The sequence below is a fragment of the Tamandua tetradactyla genome, chromosome 11, assembly GCF_023851605.1.
Source record: "Tamandua tetradactyla isolate mTamTet1 chromosome 11, mTamTet1.pri, whole genome shotgun sequence".
Taxonomy (NCBI): domain Eukaryota; kingdom Metazoa; phylum Chordata; class Mammalia; order Pilosa; family Myrmecophagidae; genus Tamandua; species Tamandua tetradactyla.
In genome coordinates this window covers 86,825,287-86,835,829 of record NC_135337.1, presented here as the reverse complement: position 1 = coordinate 86,835,829, position 10,543 = coordinate 86,825,287, and positions in this window count along the sequence as shown.

Sequence of the window (10,543 nt, the reverse complement as noted above, 5' to 3'; positions counted from 1 at the left end):
ATACTGGATATCCAATGGATACTGGAGACCAATGGTAGATAACAAACAGACAAGGAATGACAGCACTGAAATCCCTACCAGAATCAAGAATTAACCCCCTTAACCTCTGAGTGTAACTTTGCATTTCAGAACCCACCCATTTGGCTATCTCTTCTACTTTGTACTAATGACATAAACCAGTGTTCTTACATATCCGTCTATATCCAATATTTATGGAACTCACTGGGATGAGATTTCTTTAGACTGAGGCATAACCAAGAACTCTGGATCCACTGGTGTTTCTTTTCCAGGTGAGTGATGAAGGTTGAAAGTCTGTGCTGTGGCCTGGAAAGAAGAAATGGCCAGGCATGGGCTTCTTTATGCACAGTGACTCAGATGAGAGCTCGATTGACTGGTACACCCAATTTGAAGAACTCGAGGTTACAGTGAGATATTTAATGTTGTGTAAACTTGAGAGTTCAATTCCCTCATGTCATAATTAGACAAATTGGCTGAGATCATCCATCTCTGAGAATTTGTTAATAGAACTGTAATAGTAGGTGGAGAAAATGAATTTCCTTCTTGAGAAGGAATTTCCTTCATCTCTTATATGGAATCAATGTTGTCCCCTCTATTCTAGCTTCCAACTTACAGGTTATTTAACATAAAATCCAGACTTATTTTTCCAATATAAAGAATCAATGTATAAATTTTTAAATTAAATTTTTTATGAAATTAACTAAATCATGAACAATTTATACTCACCAAACAAACCTTTCCACTTCTCTACCCTTTTCAACATCTGGTACCATCTAATTTACTTTCTGTGTAGATGAATCTGCATTTTAGAAATATTTGATAAAGTGAAACCACATAGAATTTGTCCTCAAGTGCCTTGCTTATTTCACAGAACATAGTTTTCTAATGCAATTTTATTGAAATACACTCACATAACATATAATCATCTAAAATGTACAGTCAGTGGTTCATACCATCATCATATAGCTGTGCATTCATCACTAAAGTCAATTTTTGAACATTTTCATGCATAATATGTTTTTTTGTTTCTATTAGAGGAGTTATATTTTCATAGAACAGTCATGTAAAAAGAATAGACATGCTTTATAACTCAACACACAGATTTTCTTTTAAATAATATTTTGTATTATTTTGGCACCTTTGTCAAATGGTTGAAACTATTTTATAATTGTTATACTTTTAACTATAGTCTATACCTTAGGGTTCACTGTTTAGGTTGGATGTTCTATATTTTTAAAAACATTTTTATTATGGTAAAATTTATGCAACATAAAATGTCCCTTTCCAACCACTTTCAAGCATGAAACAGTTACTGTACAAAATAAATGTTAACTCCCCATTCCCCACTCCCATCCCTGGCTCTGGTAAACTGTATACTATTTTCTAAATATGAATTTGCACATTTTTCATACAAGTGAGCACATACAATATTTCTCCTTTTGTGTATGGCTTACTTTACAATACTAGATACCTTCAAGGCTCATCCATATTAAAGCAAGTATAAGAACTACATTACTTTTTCAGCTGAATAATATTCCATTTTATGGAGAGATAACATTTGCTTATCCATTCATCACTTGATAGACATGTGGATTGCTGTCACCATTTGGCAATTGGGAATAACACCACTATAAACAGCAGTGTGCGCATACATCTTAAAATCACATCTTTAAATTTTGCCTTCTTACATTGAGAGAATTTTTCTCCTTTGACTTCATTTACATTTTTTAACTTTTTACATTTAGATCTACAATAATTCTCCCATTGTTTAGTCCATATATGGCCGTTGTGTTTCTGGATTTGCCACTTCACTCCTTTCACTTATTTTGTATCCTCATGCTGAACCACGTTACTGTGACTAAAAATCTTGAAACAATTAGAAGTATTTCTATTCCATTCTTTACCTTCAAGTTTGTTTTAGCTATACTTTTGTTTTCTTCATATTCTTAAGAATTTTACAATAAGTTCCAATTCCAAAAACAGTTGTGATTGTGATAGCAATTGCATTGAATCAGTAGATCAATTTAGAGAGCCCTGGCATCTTGAAATGTTGCATCTTTTTATGACTGGGCATGGATTATCTTCCCATTACTTTCAGTCTTCTTAAAAATTTTATTAATATGCTTCTATAACTTTATGAGCACAGTCTTTCCAAAGTTTCTTTAATTTTATTTATGTGCATTTTATGTTTTCAAGATGTTGTAAATGTCATCTTTTTAAAATTTCATTTTAGAATGCCTTATGACTGGCCTATATAAATTTGTGTGTGTCTAATTTCCTTGAACTCAGACCACTGAAATCACTTTATAAAATCCTTTTTTATCCAAGGAATGGACAGATAAGCAAAAAAGTAAATAAATAGTAGGGGGTGATACAGGTTAAAAAATTGAGTAGATTGAAATACTAGTGGTCAATGAGTGTGAGGGGTAAGAGGTATGTCTTTTTTTGTCTTTTTATTTCTTTTCCTGGGAGGGTGTAAATGTTCTTAAAATGTTCACAGTGATTAATACACAATATGTAATGATATTGTGAGCCATTGATTGTGCAGTATGTATGGATTATATGTGTGTGAAGATTTCCCCATAAAAATATTTTAAAAATAGAACAATATAAGATAAATAATAATTTGTTATATAACTTGAAAATCAACCTTGGAAATGTGGTAAAGAACAAAGTCCCCTTCACAGTATCAATTATCCCTAAAACTACTCAGGAATAAATACGGCAAGAAAATATATTGTCCTTATATGTATGCATGTATATATATAAAGTGCTAATAAAAGATGGTGAACAGGGAATGAATGGAAAAATATAGCAATCCCTGAAAGGGAAAATTCGCTACTGCAAATATGTCAGTTCTCCCTCAAATTAATCTATAAATGCAGTATATTTCTAGCCCAAATTCAAAAGTATTTATTATAGCATTTGATGAGCCATTTCTAAAGGCTGAATGTGAGAAATTCAGCAAAGGCAGCTTTAACCTCAATACCAGGCTTCATTCCATGCCTGAAATTTTCTCTGTACATTTCTATGTGGAGACTGTATTTGGAGGGGCAAACATAAAAAAATCCTGCATGGTGGTTAATACATTTTAGTTCTCTTCCTTACTCCTCTTTGTTGCATAATGCGGTGTCATAAATTGGAAAAATATTAGGCACTCTTTAGTCTTTTTCAAAGAGCCTCACTTCAGAGAGAAGCCATCATTCTACATAACACTTTATTAGGTAAGCAGGGCACATGGTATTATAGTGAGGTATAAGAGATTAAGTGACTTTTCAAAGACCATAGAGGGTCCAGGTCTATAACTCAGATCTATGAGATTTCTGAGAAATCCCAGAGATAAAGATGTTGAAAAAGCTTAGGTGAAAATGAACTTTTTGAGTAGACTAATGCATCTTTTTTTTTATATATTTTTACTTTTTATTGTTTTTTTTTACATTTTTTATTAATTAAAAAAATTAACTAACACAACATTTAGAAATCATTCCATTCTACATATGCAGTCAGTTATTCTTAATATCATCACATAGATGTATGATCATCATTTCTTAGTACATATGCATCGATTTAGAAAAAGAAATAGCAAGACAACAGAAAAAGAAATAAAATTATAATATAGAGAAAAGATAAAAATAAAAATAAAAATACAAAAATATATAAGAAAAATAAATAAATAAAAAAACAAAAAGAAACAAAAAATATAGCTCAGATGCAGCTTCATTCAGTGCTTTAACATAATTACATTACAATTAGGTAGTATTGTGCTGTCCATTTTTTTTTTTAGAAATCATACCATTCTACATATGCAATCAGTAATTCTTAACATCATCACATAGATGCATGATCATCGTTTCTTAGTACATTTGCATCGGTTTAGAAGAACTAGCAATACAACCGAAAAAGATATAGAATGTTAATACAGAGAAAAAAACTAAAAGTAAAAATAGTAAGAACAAAACAAAACAAAACAAAACAAAAACCTATAACTCGCATGCAGCTTCATTCAGTGTTTTAACATGATTACTTTACAATTAGGTATTATTGTGCTGTCCATTTTTGAGTTTTTGTATCTAGTCCTATTGCACAGTCTGTATACCATCAGCTCCAATTACCCATTATCTTACCCTGTTTCTAACTCCTGCTGAACTCTGTTACCAATGACATATTCCAAGTTTATTCTCGAGTGTTGATTCACATCATTGGGACCATACAGTATTTGTCTTTTAGTTTTTGGATAGACTCACTCAGCATAATGTTCTCTAGGTCCATCCGTGTTATTACATGCTTCATAAGTTTATCCTGCCTTAAAGCTGCATAATATTCCATTGTATGTATATACCACAGTTTGTTTAGCCACTCGTCTGTTGATGGAGATTTCGGCTGTTTCCATCTCTTTGCAATTGTAAATAACGCTGCTATAAACATTGGTGTGCAAATTCCGTTTGAGTTTTTGCCCTTAATTCCTTTGAGTAGATTCCCAGCAATGGTATTGCTGGGTCGTATGGCAATTCTATATTCAGCTTTTTGAGGAACCGCCAAACTGCCTTCCACAGTGGTTGCACCATTTGACATTCCCACCAACAGTGGATAAGTGTGCCTCTTTCTCTGCATCCTCTCCAGCACTTGTCATTTTCTGTTTTGTTGATAATGGCCATTCTGGTGGGTGTGAGATGATATCTCATTGTGGTTTTGATTGCATTTCTCTAATGGCCAGGGACATTGAGCATCTCTTCATGTGCCTTTTGGCCATTTGTATTTCCTCCTCTGAGAGGTGCCTATTCAAGTCTTTTTCCCATTTTGTAATTGGGTTGGCTGTCTTTTTTTGTTGAGTTGAACAATCTCTTTATAAATTCTGGATACTAGACCTTTATCTGATATGTCGTTTCCAAATATTGATTCCCACTGTGTAGGCTGTCTTTCTACTTTCTTGATGAAGTTCTTTGATGCACAAAAGTGTTTAATTTTGAGGAGTTCCCATTTATTTATTTCCTTCTTCAGTGCTCTTGCTATAGGTTTAAGGTCCATAAAACTGCCTCCAATTGTAAGATTCATAGGATATCTCCCTACATTTTCCTCTAACTGTTTTATGGTCTTAGTCCTAATGTTTAGATCTTTGATCCATTTTGAGTTAACTTTTGTGTAGGGTGTGAGATATGGGTCTTCTTTCATTCTTTTGCATATGGATATCCAGTTCTCTAGGCACCATTTATTGAAGAGACTGTTCTGTCCCAGGTGAGTTGGCTTGACTGCCTTATCAAAGATCAAATGTCCATAGATGAGCGGGTCTATATCTGAGCACTCTATTTGATTCCATTGGTCGATATATCTATCTTTATGCCAATACCATACTGTTTTGACCACTGTGGCTTCATAATATGCCTTAAAGTCAGGCAGTGCAAGACATCCAGCTTCGTTTTTTTTCCTCAAGATGTTTTTAGCAATTCGGGGCACCCTGCCCTTCCAGATAAATTTGCTTATTGGTTTTTCTATTTCTGAAAAATAAGTTGTTGGGATTTTGATTGGTATTGCATTGAATCTGTAAATCAATTTAGGTAGGATTGACATCTTAACTATATTGAGTCTTCCAATCCATGAACACGGTATGCCCTTCCATCTATTTAGGTCTTCTGTGATTTCTTTTAACAGTTTTTTGTAGTTTTCTTTATATAAGTTTTTTGTCTCTTTAGTTAAATTCATTCCTAGGTATTTTATTCTTTTAGTTGCAATTGTAAATGGGATTCGTTTCTTGATATCCCCCTACGCTTGTTCATTGCTAGTGTATAGAAATGCTACAGATTTTTGAATGTTGATCTTGTAACCTGCTACTTTGCTGTACTCATTTATTAGCTCTAGTAGTTTTGTTGTGGATTTTTCCGGGTTTTCGACGTATAGTATCATATCGTCTGCAAACAGTGATAGTTTTACTTCTTCCTTTCCAATTTTGATGCCTTTTATTTCTTTTTCTTCTTTAATTGCTCTGGCTAGAACCTCCAACACAATGTTGAATAATAGTGGTGATAGTGGACATCCTTGTCTTGTTCCTGATCTTAGGGGGAAAGTTTTCAATTTTTCCCCATTGAGGATGATATTAGCTGTGGGTTTTTCATATATTCCTTCTATCATTTTAAGGAAGTTCCCTTGTATTCCTACCCTTTGAAGTGTTTTCAACAGGAAAGGATGTTGAATCTTGTCTAATCCCTTCTCTGCATCAATTGAGATGATCATGTGATTTTTCTGCTTTGATTTGTTGATATGGTGCATTACATTGATTGATATTCTTGTGTTGAACCATCCTTGCATTCCTGGGATGAATCCTACTTGGTCATGATGTATAATTCTTTTAATGTGTTGTTGGATACGATTTGCTAGAATTTTATTGAGGATTTTTGCATCTATATTCATTAGAGAGATTTGCCTGTAGTTTTCTTTTTTTGTAATATCTTTGCCTGGTTTTGGTATGAGGGTGATGTTGGCTTCATAGAATGAATTAGGTAGTTTTCCCTCCACTTCGATTTTTTTGAAGAGTTTGAGGAGAGTTGGTACTAATTCTTTCTGGAATGTTTGATAGAATTCAGATGTGAAGCCGTCTGGTCCTGGACTTTTCTTTTTAGGAAGCTTTTGAATGACTGATTCAATTTCTTTACTTGTGATTGGTTTGTTGAGGTCATGTATGCCTTCTCGAGTCAAAGTTGGTTGTTCATGTCTTTCCAGGAACCCGTCCATTTCCTCTAAATTGTTGTATTTATTAGAATAAAGTTGTTCATAGTATCCTGTTATTACCTCCTTTATTTCTGTGAGGTCAGTAGTTATGTCTCCTCTTCCATTTCTGATCTTATTTATTTGCATCCTCTCTCTTCTTCTTTTTGTCAATCTTGATAGGGGCCCATCAATCTTATTGATTTTCTCATAGAACCAACTTCTGGTCTTATTGATTTTCTCTATTGTTTTCATGTTTTCAATTTCATTTATTTCTGCTCTAATCTTTGTTATTTCGTTCCTTTTGCTTGCTTTGGAGTTAGTTTGCTGTTCTTTCTCCAGTTCTTCCAAGTGGACAGTTAATTCCTGCATTTTTGTCTTTTCTTCTTTTCTGATATAGGCATTTAGGGCAATAAATTTCCCTCTTAGCACTGCCTTTGCTGCGTCCCATAAGTTTTGATACGTTGTGTTTTCATTTTCATTCGCCTCGAGGTATTTGCTAATTTCTCTAGCAATTTCTTCTTTGACCCACTCATTGTTTAGGAGTGTGTTGTTTAGGCTCCACGTATTTGTGAATTTTCTGGCACTCTGCCTATTATTGATTTCCAACTTCATTCCTTTATGATCCGAGAAAATGTTGTGTGTGAATCTTTTTAAATTTGTTAAGACTTGCTTTGTGACCCAGCATATGGTCTATCTTTGAGAATGATCCATGAGCACTTGAGAAAAAGGTGTATCCTGCTGTTGTGGGATGTAATGTCCTATAAATGTCTGTTAAGTCTAGCTCATATTCAGATTCTCTATATCTTTATTGATCCTCTGTCTAGATGTTCTGTCCATTGATGAAAGTGGTGAACTGAAGTCTCCAACTATTATGGTATATGAGTCTGTTTCCCTTTTCAGTGTTTACAATGTATTCCTCACGTATTTTGGGGCATTCTGGTTTGGTGCGTAAATATTTATGATTGTTATGTCTTCTTGTTTAATTGTTCCTTTTATTAGTATATAGTGTCCTTCTTTGTCTCTTTTAACTGTTTTACATTTGAAGTCTAATTTGTTGGATATTAGTATAGTCACTCCTGCTCTTTTCTGGTTGTTATTTGCATGAAATATCTTTTCCCAACCTTTCACTTTCAACCTATGTTTATCTTTGGGTCTAAGATGTGTTTCCTGTAGACAGCATATAGAAGGATACTGTTTTTTAATCCATTCTGCCAATCTATTCTTTTGATTGGGAAATTCAGTCCATTGACATTTAGTGTTGTTACTGTTTGGATAATATTTTCCTCTACCATTTTGCCTTTTGTATTATATATATCATATCTGATTTTCCTTCTTTCTACAGTCTTCTCCATACCTCTCTCTTCTTTCTTTTTGTATCTGACTCTAGTGCTCCCTTTAGTATTTCCTGCAGAGCTGGTCTCTTGGTCACAAATTCTCTCAGTGACTTTTTGTCTGAGAATGTTTTAATTTTTCCCTCACTTTTGAAGGATAATTTTGCTGGATATAGGAGTCTTGGTTGGCAGTTTTTCTCTTTTAGTAATTTAAATATATCATCCCACTGTCTTCTAGCTTCCATGGTTTCTGCTGAGAAATCTACACATAGTCTTATTGGGTTTCCCTTGTATGTGATGGATTGTTTTTCTCTTGCTGCTTTCAAGATCCTCTCTTTCTCTTTGACCTCTGACATTCTAACTAGTAAGTGTGTTGGAGAACGCCTATTTGGGTCTAATCTCTTTGGGGTGCACTGCACTTCTTGGATCTGTAATTTTAGGTCTTTCATAAGAGTTGGGAAATTTTCAGTGATAATTTCTTCCATTAGTTTTTCTCCTCCTTTTCGCTTCTCTTCTCCTTCTGGGACACCCATAACACGTATATTTGTGCGCTTCATATTGTCCTTGAGTTCCCTGATACCCTGTTCAAATTTTTCCATTCTTTTCCCGATAGTTTCTGTTTCTTTTTGGAATTCAGATGTTCCATCCTCCAAATCACTAATTCTATCTTCTGTCTCTTTAAATCTATCATTGTAGGTATCCATTGTTTTTTCCATCTTTTCTACTTTATCCTTCACTTCCATAAGTTCTGTGATTTGTTTTTTCAGTTTTTCTATTTCTTCTTTATGTTCAACCCATGTCCTCTTCATGTCCTCCCTCAATTTATCGATTTCATTTTTGAAGAGGTTTTCCATTTCTGTTCGTATATTCAGCATTAGTTGTCTCAGCTCTTGTATCTCATTTGAACTATTGGTTTGTTCCTTTGACTGGGCCATATTCTCAATCTTCTGAGTGTGGACAGTTATCTTCTGTTGCTGGCGTCTGTGCATTTAGTCAGATTTCCCTGGGTGTCGGACCCAACAAGGTTGTAAGATTTTTCTGTGAAATCTCTGGGTTCTGTTTTTCTTATCCTGCCCAGTACGTGGCGCTCATGGCACACGTTTGTCTCAAGTGTTTGGAATGGATCCCCCCCGGTCACTGATCTCTGCAGCCTGGGGATTTCCGATCCAATTCTCTCCGTTGGTTCAGGGGCCACGCGTGGTGGGGGCATCAGCTTCCGCGGCTTGAGGGGACCCTGTGGCTGGTCGCTGGCCGCAGCGGGCCCGAGGAGTTCGCCACCGGACCAGGAATTTGCCCGCAGGGGAGGGGCATCGGTCACCGGCCGCTGCGGCCTGGGGAGTTCCGCATCAGACCAGGAAGCCGCCCACGGGGGGGGCACCGTGGCTTGGATAGCCCTCTGATCTGAGACTCGTAGCCGCAGACTCAAAGCCGAGACTCGAAGCCACCTGCAAAAGAGGGGCGCCAGGCCGCCTTGGCTTGGGAAACTTGCCTCTCCGAGACTCTCAGCCGGCCCGGGAAGGAGGGAGGGAGTAGCTCCAACTGCCGCAGCTGCCGCTGCTCTGGAAATCACGCACTGCTCGGGGATCTCACCACAGCCGAGTCTCGCAGTCAGACTAGCCAGTCCAGACTGGGTTACGCTGTGTGTCCATTCCCTGCTGTAGCCCCAGGAGCTGTTCTGCACTCTTTCAGTGCACCTAGTAGTTGCTTTGGAGGAGGAGGAACTAAGACACACGTACCTTACTAAGCCGCCATCTTGGAACCTCTGACTAATGCATCTTAAGCATCATCATCATTCAAATATTTCCACTGGGCAGAAAGTTGCATCTCTAAAAGAGAATTTGGCTTTATTGACAACAAATTACATCATTATTTATTTATTTACAACAAAACAGCATAATACAGTTATTCCTTCCCCATTGCAGGGGGCTTTGGGCATTCCCCACCGCCCCACCATGATCTGGAAAATTTGTGTAGAAATTTTTGACCCTCCTTTCACACCAGTTTTCGTCAGAGTTTTGGGAAAGTCCCTACATGCCTCTTCATCAACAAATGCTGCTTCTCCTGTTACTTTTACATTGCATAAACTGATTTTTTTTTAAATTTCAGACTAGACTTTTGCTGGACTGAAAATCTATAAAGGACCTTTCACCTTCATTTTTTCTCTAAGAAATCATGTAAGGACTGAACCTTTTCTTGTTTGATGCCAAAGTGTAACCAGGATGCCTTTATTATAAAAATCCTGCACCCCAAAATGTTGCAATTTCTATGTGAGAGGTATGCGGAACACAGTGGTTTATGCAAATGCTTTGCAGATTCTGCTGTAGCTGACACAATGGCTTCACAGATTTCCTTTTCTTTTTCCTTGTATGCGTTAAGGCCAGCTCACTGACGTAGTAATGGCACCAACTGCATCAGCTATTTTGCGACTTCTGCAAACTCCCCCCAAATTCCCAGTTAATGTCTTATGCTCACCCACAATATATGGAAATGGCAAT